Consider the following 16,515-nt stretch of genomic DNA (forward strand, 5'->3'; position numbering starts at 1 on the left):
TGAGTGTGAATAAAAAATGCAAAGCAAAATTTGGAAAAGAGCGGGCGAAGGTCACAAAGAAAAGACGGTGGTGTGAAAAGTGCCTGTCAGAAAACTGACTGCTCCATAGTCCACAACTGCAGCCAAGTCATCTGCAGAGTCACAAATTTACAAATCTCCTGTTGCAGATGCACACTCTGAAGTGAACAGATCATGTGACCTATACAACCTTAAAGTATTCATGTGAAAACTTGGATAAGATCACTTGCGCTCCTTTCATGAAGCCCTACCGCTGCGAACAAAGACGCCGACGTCTCGCGGAGAGCGCAGCGGGAAACAAACACGCTCAGCGTCAGCGAGGCAACGGGATCCTGGTCGTGCGCTCCGCTGAGCGAACAGGACAGCTCAATTATTCATGTTAGTGCGGCGTAGCGCAGTTCGTGAGCTACAGGGAGTGGGGTGTGGGCAAGTGACGTGGAGTTAACAAAGGGAACCAGTTTGGAAACGGCGAAACAGGTTTGGGCATAAACAAAAAAAAAGGCCAGTTGTCACTCAAGGAAGACTATCAGGAAATCCTTTGACAGGCTTTAAATTTACTCAGCAAAAGTAAAACACTAACCAAAAGCATACTGACAACGTCAATAAGAGCTATCTTGAGCTTGACAAGAAAACCTGCAGCAGATAAGGGCGGCCTACACAAAGGGTCTCAATGTGTGCAATCTGTCTGGGTTAAAGGATAAGACTGGGATTTCGTCAAGACTCGGTCAAGACGACCTCTGGTTTGTACGACTAGGCAGGGAAAATAAACACATTTCATTCAACATTTTCATTTCTCTTCCTGGAACATTTTTTTGACAATTTGAACTTGTACTGAGGTGCGATTCATCGGACATCCATTTGGATGATGTTTCTGATGAGGACGGGAAGAACACCATCAAAACATATCAAAGGTTTGTTGTAAAAAAAACAAAAAAAAAAAAAAAAAAACTACTTGCCTGAAAATAAGAAAGCAAACCCCTGATGTTCCGAAGATATTTGGAAAAATCTTCAGCAAAAAACAATTACAGAGAGGAAAGTTGTGGTTTAACATACACAATGCTCACCTGAGCCTGTACATCCTTCTGTTTATCCACATATTAATCTGTGATCTGATCCAAGAAAATGAATGACTCACTTGCAGGTGATAAATCACACCTGAGTTTAAGTCGGATTGGCCGAAAAATGTGTCTGGAAAAGGAATAAAAACACAAATGGTGACTAAAACGCTTGTATTTCTCCATGCCGAGACGTATCTGCACAGTTCTTTGACAACCAGTAATTCTTTTTGCACAGTGCTTCACGTCAGATGTGTCATATTATCAGACTGAGCGCTTACATAATCACTATTGTGAGCAGACCACAGCCATTCCAATCATTTCCATTCATCTGTGCAGAAACAGCTATGAGGAACTAAGGTGTTGCATTCCCATGATTATTTTTAAGCCACTAAAATTTGACGGGTATGCTTGAGTATGAAGAGAAGAAACCAAGTGATTACTTGCATCACGGCAGGGTAAGCGCTCAATTAGCTGGTTAAACGGTTAAATATCCAGAAATATATGACTTTTTCTGAAGTGTTCTGTCCAGTTGGATTGCACCTCTTCACTGTCATGCCTCCGTCTGCCACTAGTCAGCGCTATGGCGTAATGGGCAACAAACAGAATGTAGATTACTGCATAGAAACTTCTGTCAAATCAGATGTGCAGACCACATTATTGATGCATATATCGCATCACTCAATGCCCAAGGTAACAACAGCCGCTATCAGGAGACAGCTTGTTGACAGGATGGTGAGGAGGAAGGTCGATGTACTTTGCGTTCAGGAGACGAGTTTAAGGCAACATCTCAAGGTCCAACAGAAAAACTGAGCTTCACGTGGGAAAATTAGCTTGTTTTCCTGCTGCACGGTATTTAAAACCCCCTTAAAGAAACACCCCCTGTAACCCAGACACAGCTGCAGAAAGCTTCCACAGTGCAGTGTATCGACGTGCTCAGTGCACAGTGCTCCTGTAAACCAGCTTCTCTTCCACTACGCTGAGAACAAGACGCCACGTATGACTGCATTAGTCCGCCAAACCAATGCACCAGTGCACAACAGGTCATGCCGGGTGAGATGATTCACTGCGGCTGTCTGTGGTTGTGTTTGTGTTCCCCGTCCTCACGTTGACCCCGGTGGTCGGGCACACTGCGTTTTTGTGATTGCTGTGGCAGCCGGACAGATGAGGACGGTGCGCAGAGGGCGGACGGATTATTTTCCCTGTGACAGACTGTGTTGCTGGCGAGGACGCGGCACAACTGCCACCAAGGTTGGCTGGTAGTGAGTAAGTGGATACACGGAGGACATCGCCGCTGTCAGGAGTCGTTTCCATTCACAGGAGTTTGGAGCTGGCTGCAGCACATAATGCGGAGCCCTGGTGTACCAGTATAGAAACACGTGGGTGGGAGTTTCTTCCAGAAGGGAGCACTTTTACACCACATCCTCCTCAGAAGTAAAAGATAAACAGCCCCACTAACTTCTCTCTCTCTCTCTCTGCGCTCAGAGGAACATCCGTCATCTGCCTAAAGAGCTGAGAGAATCCAAACCTCAGCGTTGACACGAGCAGGAACCTTTTCTCACATTATCATGCACAGCCTGCCTCAGGAAAGAAAATGACGAGTGAGGCTGGAAGCATCACCCCTGATTCCAGAAAAGTAGGAAGACGGGTGTTTAAGAAAAAAAAAAAAAAAAAAAAAAAAAAAAAAAAAAAACAGACGGCGGTTCATTAAAATCCAATATGCCAGCAAGGCTGAGTATTTCGCAAGTGATGGGCTGTGCATAGAAAACAAAACAAAAACAAAAACACCAAAACAACTGAATTAATAAAGCTTCTCTGGATTCACTTCACTCAAATTTCATCATTGGTGGCTGCGGTTCTCAACCCGAGTTCCTGAGCTCTGGGCTTCACCTGCTAGAGGTTGCTGAGGCAGTTTTTACAAGTCAGAGCACACCTCAGAGACAGCTATCTGCTTTTTTTTTTTTTTTTTTTTAATTAGCTCCCATTTACAAGACCTTTCACATGAAAACATCCATTTTCAGGATTTCCGTTATGGAAAAGCTTTGCATTTATACAGCGATGTTTTAAAGACAATATTAGTTCACTCGGAAATGGTCAAAACGCTGAAAACAGTCAGCATGATGTCAGGTCACAAGTTTTTATAATGAAACCAAACACACAGAACACTATACTATAGATATTAACAATGGCAAGTACACAGACAGATAATGAAGTTGGGTTACTATTACAGAGATTCTAGACTATAAAACTACCAAAGCTCAGGAGAACATGGACTGGGAGTCATATATTCTGGAGGCCGCCATTGTTATGACTGTCCAGCTATCAGCTATCTGCATAGCTGCAGAAAAACTATTTCACACCACGATGCATGCAGTAGCAGAGCTTCAGAAAATCGAAATTTTCTCCCATTCACAAGGAGATCAGAGTTTTTTTTTTTGAACAGTTTTTATCAATTTCAATGGTTTTGAGCAGTGTTGTAATGTAAATGGACAGCCGCAACATAAAAAGAAATGTTGCATTTTCACTTGTGTTTTCAGTGTAAATGGTACTTTTAAGGCTGCAAAATGTTCTGGCCTGGAAGCACCAGCAGGCTGCTGACCCACCTTCAGATCTCCAGTTTGCCAAAACATTACAGTGAAGACAAATGCAAGCAGACATTGCCAATCTCACCAACAATCAGCTTTCAAATGAAAGTGCCGATCAGTTTCTCAACCCCGCTTTACATCACAATAAGATGGAATGTTTTTTAAAAGTTTGAGAATATGCAAGCACATGTTAATGTGTCTGTTTTGTGTTCCAAAACTCACTTGCTTTACATTTTGCACTTTCCTTTAAAATGTTACATTTTGTATTGTGAATTTGCAGAGTTTGAAAACATAACTCATGAAACCAATGTGTGGCCATTTTAGTTTCCCACGTGTCAATATCTAGCAGTAAAAATTGGCCGATTAGTTTTTGTTGATATGTGCAAATCTAATTTTGTCGACCTCAAAACATCTTGTTATCCTGAGCACTCCACCAAAGATGTCCATGAACAAACTATCACTTAAAGACAATCAGAGAAAACCTCAACAGCAAGAACTCACAACAGTATTTTTACAGTGTGACGTTCAGGCCTACAGTATATCAGCCACAACTTTCTGGCACAAATCAGCTTTTCTGACACTTTTTCCTTTTAAACAAAGCCAATGCCTCAGAAATGATCAGTAAAGCATCTGCCACTTAGCAAGCAATTGTGGCTCCTCAATTCATCTAACTGGAGCAATATTAAATTACCATTTTCTGTTCTTTGATTCAACCCAAAACACGACCGTGGACACGAGCCTCAGGGCAAAACAACGCAGTCCATTACTCTCCATCAGTGCTTGAACTCACTTGTACAAAACCACTCGAATTGGCTTGAGAGTGACTAAACATGAGTGGCGGCGCTTTAAAGAGCCGCTCGGTTTATTGCGAGCCCACTCCAGTGATTAGATTCAGTTACACGGAGCCGACGCAAGGGAGCTGCCGGCCTTTCAGGATGACCCGCTGTCCCATAAAGCCCCCCGGCCTCGCCCCGCGCAGCGCCGGATTGCTTTTAATGGGATTTCACGACATTAACATTCTGCTGAGTCAGCAGCAGACATGACGGCTGCCGTCCCCGCACTGCTGAGGCAGCGCGGGCCGACAGTGTACAGCTCCATCACTGTGGGCCTCTGTGTGTGTGTGTGTGTGTGTGTGTGTATAATCCCTCCAAGAGATAATTACAACATGTAAACCCTTCAAACAGCATCAAATGTTTGCATCTGGGGGAATGAAAAACTTCCGACACGATGCAGCTGATTGGAAATGTACCAGCATGGAAATGAGTTTAAATACCACTCTGTGAGTTACAGAGGAGTAGTATTTAGGCAAATCTGTTCAGAACGGGGTTAGTTTTCAGTCAAACTTAGAAATAAACCAATTTCTCAACCGACTTTAGCATACAGATCAAAGTCAAAAAGGGCTGAACGATTGGAACTGCAGGTTCAGAGAATGCGACCATGTGATTGCAAAAGCTTCGGTAGTAATGCAGCACTCCTGACTGACCCAGGGTCTGTTGTGTCAACATCTACCTACCAGCTACACTAATTAATCAGACATGGCTACTGTCCAGGCGACAGCATGCAGACTCAGTAAAAACAGACTGGTGTTTTTTAAAAAAAACGTGTCTTGAAATGGCGTCAGCAGAACTTCGGGCTATATCAGCATCTGCTGCTAGGTGGGATGTTTGGAGGCTGCAGAGCACGGTATCATATCATACTCAATGGGTTTTGCCTCCAAAGACAACAAACTATTCTACATAATACAAATACGGTTATCACGAAAGGAGGCCAAAGAGTAAGAAAGCATCAAACACATTGAGCAGGAGAATAAAGAAGGAGGATGAGGAAGCCATTATCAATGCTAATGCTAAGCTAACAGACAAAATCAAACAGTTTAAGTAGACTTTGGTGATTTATTTGGTGCTTTATCTTTTCAGGTATCACTGTTTTGCATGTGTCCCACGTACATCAGAAATAAAAAATGAAAACATTGTGATATCAATATGTGAAAGATAATTATCCTTAGAGCTCTAAAGCACTTTCCCCCAAACATCAAACATTTGACTGAAGTCTAATTTGTGCCTCTAATTTCCATCAACACATTGAGAATATCATGGGTTTCAGTTTGCATGATCTTCCTGTGCACACAGGAGTCTATATACTAATCAAAGTACAAGATTCTGCAATAAAACAGTACAACTGTAACCATTATCTATATGTCTGATCAAAACTTGTACACAATTCTTCCATCGCCATCTGTAGGCTGCAGCCCTTCTTTGACATTTCCTAGTTCTGTTAACAACTGTGCCATCAAACCAGCGTCTAACGCCGCTGCATCGCCGCTGCCCCCCGTAGCTGCATCGCATTGTAAATCGCATCTCACACTACAGGTCGCCTATGAAAAAGCAGCCCACGCTCAAATGCCACCAGGCACCAGGAGAAAGGTTACATCTGCTGCGTGCAGTTTTCTCCAAGTCAGCCCACCACAAAGTTGTGAAGGAAAACTTAAACATTCATGCTGTTTTAATCAGCGGCAGCACACGGAGTGCAGATATTTGCTGGTGAAACATGTGCAGTTAAAGGAGTGAGATTCCCCTGCACATCCTGGGCGTCAGGAAGCCGATCTGGCTGAACCCTCATTATCATAATCAGTGCCGGGCCGGGTTTATGACAGCAGCAGCAGGAGGCTGACGGAGAGAGGCTGCAGCTGGATTTGCGCAGTCTCTGAGATGAATGTCACATTTCTGTAGCAGCCCAGCTGCTGGGTTTTATTTTCAGCAGGTGCACCCAGAAGACCGGGCTGTGCTGTGGCCATAAAACTATTTATCCAAAAGCACTTGGTGATTTACGCCAGTGTCTCCTCAACATTGGAGCCGATGGCACTGCTTCAGTTCTCTGGCCAGGCGGCTACGAGGTTTATGCTCTAGTTAGTAATCTGGTTATTGAATGGAGGAGACATTCTGCATGTCTGTACAAGATCAGTAAGAAGTTACAATCAGTGAGAGCAAATGTCGTTTGTTTTCAATTACCTTCCCGGTTCATTCCCGAGAACAAAAACAAAAAGTCTCTTTGAATTCACCTTCGTCATTGCTACCATTTCCCTTTTCACTGAAACGTGCTCTCTACCTATAAAGCATGTGAGGGGGTCTGTGTACTCTTAGGATCGACACATTTCTGAATCTAAAATCTAAGATTGGAGAGAAAGCCGAATGTCTCCATGACTGGACGGAACGCATTCATTCTGAAAGTGAGGGCCTCTGCTCTTAAAATTAAGACAAAAAGTTGAAGAACTCATTGCCTTCGTCCCTCCCAGAGGGATATTACAAGCTGAATGGATCTGTGGTTCCCAAACTGGGACTGGCAGCTCTGTTCACATAACAAAGTGGATACAGATCATTTTTGTGTTTAAATGACAATGACAATGAAAAGTTTCACACTTGCATAACAATGTTTACAGCATATTGTACAGCACCCACTTGTGGCCCAACATTAAAAACTACATTGCTGTCAGAACACTAACGATGACAGGTACGGACATTCGTAAGGACAAACAACAAAGTTGGATTGACATTACGGACGGCTTTTAACTCCAAAACTACCAAGTCCCAGGAAAAAATGGACTCAGAGTCATGACACTCTGGAAGCCACCATTGTTGCTATTGTCTTATAAGCAACCTTAAAGGCTCCAGGTACAGATCAAAAGAACACCACATGATGGTGATATGCTGGTTGGTTGCACTGACATTCGATCACGGCTTAAAGCAGCTACTCAGCACTGGCCTCAAATGATCTCTTCTGCTGAGGCGACAGGCTGATAAAACGGTGCTTTCATTTTTTCTAAATGTTTGATGCTCAATTGAATGAACTGGGTCAAATTAGCGCCGCTTGTAGCTGCTGCCGTCTGAGAGAGCATCGCCGCAGTCCGTGGAAGTAGGGTAACTCTTACAGTTTTCTCTGAAAGAAATGTGTCAAAATAGTTTCTGTTAAAGCTCAAAAAGTTGTTCTGACTTCAAGAGGACAACGAGACCGAGCCTTCCTAAACCCTCACTACACTCCTAACCCTTCCACCCTGAACTAAATGCCTGAATACATTTGACACTCAACATGGTAGACAAGCAGGTACTTTATTATGTTTTCTTAGAGCTAACGGATGTGTAGTAAACTACCGTATTGGCCCGAATATCTATATGCTAGTTTCAGTGGGAAAGAGGGCTACAGTGATCTGATGAAAAATGGAGGAACGTGACCATCTGGAACGAAGGGGCTCGAACACTAGACAAGTGAGCAAACAACAGAGGCGTTTTGATGCCAACTTAAAACTGAAGCTAATCAATGCAGCAGAGTCAACAAACAACTGCCAAGCGGCCAAGAGATATTAGACTGAATTGCTAACGTTCATGAAGTTGAATAGAACTTGGGGTAACTTTGATGGTTATGAAGTTATTTACATCATTAATGCAGATGAACCTTTGAGGTACTTAATTGTTGCTTTTTGTTGCTTATTTTGGGAAAGAGAATATATTTTTAATCAAATACTGCAGTAATATTTTTTTTATCTTAAATCACGAGAAATGTTATCTCTGTTGTGAGTTTTTGAGTTTAGAATAATTGTACAATAAAAAGTTGTTTTATGATATTGTCTTCGACATATTTTTATTTTCACAAAATGATATCTGAAAAATAGGGGTCGTCTTATAATCAAAGTCGTCCTATATTCGGGCCAGTACGGTAGGTAATACCACAAATGACCTGCAGGGGCAGTGTTGTGTAGGATCTCTGATGTGCAACCAGCAAACGAAAAAGTCGACAACATAACAAAAGATGGAAAGACAGTACTTTGGTAGCTTTTGTTCCAGTTTTAAGAAATGTTTGACACATTTTTTTCATGCTGCTAGAAAATGATAATAGTGACAAAGTATTCTATTCACAGATCTTAAGTTAATCTTAATGACTCCTGTCAGTGCATTCAATTGGAGCGCCACTGTAATTTCTCTGCACATCTTCCATCAGGTAATTATGATAAATGTAGACTTAAAGTCAATTTTAACAAGAAAGCGAGAGGTGCTCTGCAGTCAGACGGAAAATGATTCCGCAATTAACCCTACTTAGCTCTAGATTTGTGTCAATTTATTCAGGATTTGTGAAACATCACAGCAAGGAGGGCACGCAGATGATTTAGTGTGTGCTGAGAATTTACCTCGCGAGCGTGTATCATCAACCAGAACCAAGAGTATCTGAATGGAAATCAGCAGTAAAGGCCCACACTCATCTGATAAACTGTCTGGATTTAAACTGTCGCCCAGCCGTGGTCATTAAGTAGGATCGAATGACGCACACTTAACCTGCGTCACGAACATCAGTCTGTCGGCACATACACGTCAATCTCAGGATGGCAATCGAGTGTGAAATCAGTCCCTATGGCATCTCAAGACACTTCATTTATTATTGCTGTAGTAAAAAAAAAAAAAGTCTAATGTGTGTCACTTTTTCACACTTTCCATGCAATTTCTAGCATTTTTGAATTACTTTAATGGGAAAATTGTCTCATTTTTATTTATATAAAAAATGAACAATCACCCCAAACCAAATCAGAGTGTGATAATTCCTCAGGTCTCAACGGGCACACAACATGTAATTATCACCTAAAGTGATTTGTAAATCCCAAGAAAACAATAGGAAGTTTCACAACAATTTCGTTAATTATTGTGAATCCCTTTTTTTTTTTCTCAAAAGAAATACTAATGGTTGTTCACAAACCCCACAGCTGATTTCCTTCTCTTGTGAAGCCGATGGATGAACTATAACACGGGGAGGTTAACTCGTGTCACAGCAGTCAGTGGGGTCAAAGGGTGGGAGTCGGGGTTGGGGGTCAATATTAGTTCCCCTGTTGATGAGAAGATTTGATCTGGTAGCAACAGAATAACAGAGCGAGTTCACACTACAAACATTTGTCACACTGGAGCAGAAGTTTCAGCCAAACCCTGACAGAGTCCAAACACCACTGTGACCCTTTAACTTTGAAGCCAGACACACTCGCCCCCACTGCGTTTTGTTTGAATGCCTGACTTCTTTTTTAACAGTTCTCCCGTTTGGATATTGTTGGAATCCATTCTGGTGCTCATGAGATGATTGTAGTTGAAATATCTGGCGAGTTTTCACATAATCTGCAACTTTCATAACTGTTACACAAAAGGATTTGCACTAAAGCTTAATATTTTCCAATTTGTCTCTGTTTCTGGTGGACGTGAGGAAAACTTCACACAGAATCCCAGAGGGGTCACACTACTGGCAAGGCTCTTAACCCACAAGCTACTAAGATCGATTCAGAACAGTATAAGGGACAAAAATAATAATATTAAATCACATAATAACAAATCATCAAACTTTTCTAAAAACACAAAACAATGTGATTTTACTTGAAACATCACATAAACCTTACAAAAATTAAGAGGAAATTTTATCCTGGGAAAAGGCATCCCCCTGACCCCCTCTCCTTCCTGCTGCAGCCCTCCTCCTCCTCTGAAGCATTCTACCACCTCCTTGTCTGTCTGATGACAAATCCAGTCTCTTATTCCCCCCCCCCCCCCCCCCCCCCCCTATAAATCAAATCAACCACAACTGAAAACAACACCAACAACCACAACAGCCACCCGGGTCGACCACATCAGCCAGCTCCGTCCTCCATCTCACCATCTGCTGTCCTCCGCCCACACAAAATCTCTCATAACACTTGATCTGGACAGTAGCCTGCCCGTGAACACGAGGGCAAAGCAGATGGTGTGGTTACAGGCAAAAGCGTTTAGCCCTGAATGCTGGGCAGAACTTCAAAAAGCCACACGAGGCACAATCAAAACAGTCCCGGTCCGTCGTCCTCTTCCTGGCTGTGTGCTCACCTGGAATCAAGTCAAGACCATCCTGCTCACATTCAGGACGAGAAAACACCATGAATGTCTGGATGAATGGTTTACAGAGGAAAAGCTGCTTGAGTGTCGAAAATGAGGAGTCAAAGATCAGCATTCAAGACCATGTTTTCACCATCCTCACGTTTTCCTGCTGATGATGACTTCCTCGCAGGTAAAATCCAGTACATGTTACTGACTCACCTCTCGCTGCAGCACCAGTCGTTGCTGTTCAACAAGTTAGACCGAGGCTCAGATTAAAATTAATGACCGAGTTGAGGCAGCAGTTTTAGCCGAATTACAGAGTGACTTGTGGATAATGAGGAAACACACTTTGATCGGGAGTCTCGGTGTGTTTCTGGATCTCTGAGCGGAGCGACGGTTAATGTGCGGAATCTCCCGCGGACTCTGGGAAGACGCTCCCGGCTCGGAGCCAGAGGGAAAAGAAAAAGGGGGGAAACACTTGGAGGAAAGTTTGAAGCTCCCAACCTGTCGATCGGATTTCGCCGACACAAAGGAGAAAGACGCAAACTTACCTTCGGAGCGACACTGGGAAGGTTTCACGACTGGAAGAAAACCGACGGAACCTTTTTTTTGTGGGTCTGCGAGTTTCCTCTTTTCCCTCAGTGGAGACGGTCCGCGCGGAGCTGCTCGCGCGCTGCCTTCCACCGCTCAGAGCAGACTTCGGTCCAGAAAGGGGAGAAACGAGTCAAGGCAGTCCGTGTGGAAGTGAGAGGAGGCTCTTTGTTCCTGCTGCGTGCTCCGCGGATCCCAGCTCCGCTCGTGAGTCCCAGGCCGCCGCTGATTGGCTGAAAAGATCCGGGCTCGAGAAAAGGTGACTGACGTCAGGTTAGCGGCAACATCAAAGCTCTCTGCGAAAAATACCTTAAAAAAGGAAACAAACACTCCATCAACATGACCTCATCTCTAAACTCTTTAAGTCACACACTATTTATTTATTTCACGTCGTTTTTGAATTTCCCCAGGCCGCTTCATGCCCTGCATAGTTTGGTCTTCTGGAACTCCGACTGGAATGCAGTGTCAGAAAAAAACACCTTATAAAGTAATCTGTGATGCTACTGATATACATTCTGATTTGATACTAAGGACATGACAATTAATTTGACTCATACATATTCAAATGACTCTTTATTCTTTGTCATACCTAATCGTATAAAATTGCTTGAGACCGGAATGACGCCAAGGATACTTATATTTATAGAAATATAAGTCTTTATAGAATAAAGAATGAAAAAAACAGGAAGCAGTATACAATAGACACACTAAAAAAACACTAAAAACCAGATAAAAAGGCATGTGATGGCACTGCAGTATGAAGGCTGCAGAGCTCCAGGGCACCACGACAGGTCACCAGTCTGACAGCTTCTTTTCAGAAACTGTTCCTCAGTCTGGTGGTTCTGCTCTTGATGCTCCGCCGAGGAGGGGGGCAAAGAGTGAGGGTGCAGAGTGGGTACAGTTTTTTAACGTACTCTTCCTGCATCTGCTGATGTGAAAATGTCTAGTGGAGGGTGGGCTATTTCCCACAATCCTCTGCAACCTTCTCCACCTTCTGCAGAGCAAGATTCTTTCTAACACAGTGGACACATAGAAAGGCAAAAGCAGTGACATTTGCAGTCTTGGAAGCTCCCATGTCTGTTTTTGTGCATACATTGTGCATAAATGAGACTCATGGGTAAATTGTAAGCTTTGCAGTGGAAGAAAGGATTTGAAGGTATTACCTTTTAAAGCTATTGAAAAAGCATGAAGGGAACCACTACTCTTTATTTTTTAATCAAGGAATCGTGAATGCAGGACACATGAACTTTGTGCCATCAGAACATTTATATGGGATTAATGTATTCAGAAGGAACAGAATAGAGAGATAGATGCCTGATTTTAGCGTTTCTATCCGTCTTGCCACAAAAAGTGTGTTCAATTACTGAGCTATACCCTGTTTTGTGTGTATTCCAGCGTGCCCACCGCTCAGAGGTTTGATTAGAACCACAGTGACCTCCATGTAAAGCACCATGTAAACTCAGACTCGTTTAGTCCGACTGGCCATCGAGCAAACAGCTGGCTTCCATGCTAATTCCTCCTCCGACCTCCCAGTCCAATTACAGAGGCGCACATTTCACCTGCAACCGGATCATGAAAACGACTAATAAAGGCTCGCACGGAATGAGGCTCATTGTGGAAAGTGGACCAGTGGCTCCCTGAGCAGCTGGCCTCAAATCAATTCAAAAGACGGGCAGCGAGATGAAGATGATACGATGCACAACGCAGAGATAACTCGCCTGTCAAGGCTCTACAACACACTGGCACAAAGACGATGTTCCCTTCTCCTTCAGACTGGGTCGTAAAGGGACCATTTTAACACTTTTTCCATAGGTCTGCTTGATTTTCAAGCTGTGAGCTGGATGAAGAGATCAATATCCTGCCCGTTAAACACAAAGCTGCAGCCGGCCGTGAAAACCGGAGGAAGTATAAGTCTATCCACAAGCTGTCACCACAGACAGTGAAGTGTCTGGTGCTCATAAAGTTGGAGAGAAAGCTGATCTCAGTGAGGCGGCTTCAGCTGAACATGACTCAGAGCTCCCATGCCGTGTGTGCTCAGGCAGTGAAATCCTGCAGTTGTGTAAGAGTCGAGCCCCGTGCACGTCTATTGTCTGTAAATGAGGCTGGGAGGGTTGCGGGTTAAAGTGTGTCATCTGCTCCTCAGTCACCACTTCAGAGGAAGCTTTTCTCAGCAAATCCTCCCGGAATCCTCCGACAGACACTTTTACATTTTTTTTAAAGTTTTCTTTATACCTTTTGTTAGAATGTATCATATATACATATAATCTTGTCTTATTCTTTTACAACACAACAATTGTCACAGAGTGTTTTGGATTTCATGAACCTCCGAAGTTAAAGTTGGGGTACACAGCACCTTCGATCAGTTCTGCCCATTTCCTTTTCCCCTCATCAGCAGCTGGCAACATTTCACAAGAACCACTTGATTATCTGAGGCCATATTGATCGACATGTGGAATATTAACACTGTGGCGTGATCAGTCTGCATGTATTAGGCAGATTGCATTTGCATATTTTAGCCAGATACAGCGAGCTTCCAGCTGTGTGTGTAAAAACATCATATATGGAAAAGCGGTTGATGATTTTATCTGCTGGAAGTGTCAGTAAAGACTGGGATCTAGCAAAGGACCTCACTACCCAGGAGAGGCAGCGGGATTTCACTACCTGGCTCCCACACATGCTGAAACGCCCTCATATATCCTGACAGTTGACTCTTTATCCATCCTCCACAGTTCCAGCTATAGAGTTCTTCAGTACCCATTGGATTTGGTTGATTCTGCTGTTTATCAAGAAAGATAAAAAAAAAACAAAAAAAGACAAACAAACGTGGGTCTGTACCTTGTATTGCCAGCTTAATGCCAGTAGTTAACCTCCTGATCAGGATTGATTCATACAGGACTGTCATAAAAGTCTTTAATGCCGTTTGGTTGCGAAAGGGAATGACTTGTCTGTGCACCTGGTTGCAGCGGCCTCTCCCAGTATTAAGGTTAATACTATGATGGCAGATGCCGCAGTCACCACACCCTATGCAGAAACAATAGCCCCGGAACTTTTTTTTCTGTTCTTTTTTTCCCCTCAAGTTTGAAGTGACACAAAAGTATTTGACATATTAATATTGATTTGAATGATTCCTAACACCAAATCTCTGAGGTGTGATGCTCAGGCTGAGCGTCACAAAGTATATTTTCTGTCTTTTCCTCTGATTTGCCGTTTATTTATGTCCATCTTTAACTGTTCTGATCTCCAGTTAGTGTCAGACCATTATCAGAAAAACAGTATATTAACCTCCAAACTTACATTTTCCCATATCTCTGCGTTTTCTTTTGAGGCAAATCAGCAGAAACTGCACAGACACCCTGATGAGGAGTTCAGTCGGGCCGTCACACCGCTGAAGTGTCTTTCTCCTGCAGTTCTGTGGCGCCCTGCATGTGAACCGGTCCTTTCACACAGAGACATCCTGATGTTTGAAACAGGAATCGACACAGTGTGACTACAAACTGGGCCCATTCAGATGCTCACAGCCACGCTGAGATGTCCCACTGGCTTTGATATGGTAAATTACCCCCCAACTTCTGGGGTCACTACAGAAGGACAATGAGTGAAGAACTGGGATCACTTCTCTCCGGCATGCAGGATTATCAAGTTGCATTTCAATGAAACCCGCAGGGATGTTTCTAACATTTTCATTTAAATGACCCTTCAGCATGATTTTGCTTTTCTGGCTTTTCAACAGAAAACAGGAAACTTTCATTACATTTCGGGTGTCGGTTTACTCGTATATAAAATTCAAAGTTCCTTTAAGCATTATTATTCATTTGGAAACAACTGGATTCAATTCTGAAGTAATCAGATATAGAAATGGTGGAGTTTTAGTTGCAGTTAAAGTTGAAAATGGTGATACTTCAAGGTCTGGATAACAGAGATCAACAAGTGGCACCATGCTCTTTGAACAAACACAACCTCTACAAGACCCTCGTCCTCAAATCTAAATCTGGGTGAGTTTCGTGTGTCGTGCACGGAGCTCTGTGCACACTGGCCATATGCTGGAGCTGTGACTGAAAGAGCATAAGCAGGAAGACTGAAGTGAACCCGGCTGCCCTCCAATCCGAGCCACCGAGTGTTTCTCGTCGGAGGCAAACTGCAGCAGACAGAGCGCCATGTGCTGCACACGCTGCCGAGAGGCGCCACAAAGAGCCTCCAGTCACCGGACAGAGTCAGCCGAGGTGACGCCACACAAAGAGGATGTACAGAAACCACTTGCCGCATATGATCCACTCACTGCTTAGAGGCCAGAAGATCGTATGGAAAAGAGCTGAAATCCATCCACCCAACCGCGTTTTCCCTTTAGCAGCATGTTGAATGAACAAGACAGATAAAGTAAAACAATATATTTAATATAGCAGTGCCATAAAGGTCTTCTAGATTTAATTCTATGGTTTTGAAAAAAACCCAAAACAAATTCAAATGATATTTTTTTTCCTTTGGAAATTTTAATTTTAAATCAAGCATCAGTGGAAATAACAGCATCAGAGGAAAAAGTTACACCACCAAACAAAAACTCTGAAGTTGCCACAGATTTGGTCTGGTTCTTAACTTCCAACTGCAGACTGCAGAGCATTAAAAAAAGAAATGTTACGTGCCACCTCGTCCTCATGTGCCACCCTTCTCAGGTCTGTGGCCCTCCAAGGAAAAATATCTAGATACGCCCCTTCTTGATCAATCTCCTGATTTCTTTAAAGACTGGGAGAGGACTTTCATCTGTAAACATACAGCCCTGATGTGGATTGGCAGCCTGATATTTCCATCAGGTCAATGTTGCCCCCTGCTGGGTGGAAACAGCAACTTCTGAGGCTTAAGCACAATTACTTTTCATTGTTCTGACTCTCGAGTGCTTAAAGTGAAATGATTAAATATTTTAAATATTTCAGGACATTATACAGTTGTAAGAGGTTCAAATATTCATTTTGAAGCATCAAAATGTCCTCTATATTGTCTTGAATACTTTATGCATTGACGAACTTAATGAAATAGAAATAACCAGGATACTGTAGATTCAGTAACACTTTCAAAGAAATTCTCATTTTACTGGAATTCAGCTCAAAAATGTGTTTGTAAAATAAACAGTCCTCAGCTTTTTATTGAAATAACTCATGCTTGGAAAAGGTAGGCAGTCGCCTGAATCCCCTTTTCCTGAAGAAAAGGATTCCCCTTCTCTCATGAAGAAACATCCTAATAAAGGATCACCACTGTTAAGTCACTTTGTTTGAATAGTGTACAAAAAGTAATTAAATTACCTACTTTTAATTCTTAGTCCATCTTCAGGTTAAATTATCTTAACTTTTTTTTTTTTTTTAGAATTTCAAGAACTGAAAACTATTTAAACAAAACTTTTCTGTGGTTCTGAGA

At 42.8% G+C, this 16,515-nt stretch overlaps 1 protein-coding gene across 1 annotated transcript in view; it reads right to left on the reverse strand.

Moving 5' to 3' along the window:
• LOC115400955 (SPRY domain-containing SOCS box protein 4-like) overlaps window positions 1-11,294 on the reverse strand; it is a 60,957-nt gene extending 49,663 nt beyond the window's left edge. Inside the window, exon 1 of the mRNA XM_030109041.1 lies at window positions 11,073-11,294. The gene's annotated coding sequence lies outside the window, so the exon portion shown is untranslated. The remainder of the gene's footprint in view (window positions 1-11,072) is intronic.
• Between the last annotated feature and the right edge of the window lie 5,221 nt (window positions 11,295-16,515).

This window comes from Salarias fasciatus, chromosome 14, assembly GCF_902148845.1.
Source record: "Salarias fasciatus chromosome 14, fSalaFa1.1, whole genome shotgun sequence".
In the NCBI taxonomy this organism is placed as follows: Eukaryota; Metazoa; Chordata; class Actinopteri; order Blenniiformes; family Blenniidae; genus Salarias; species Salarias fasciatus.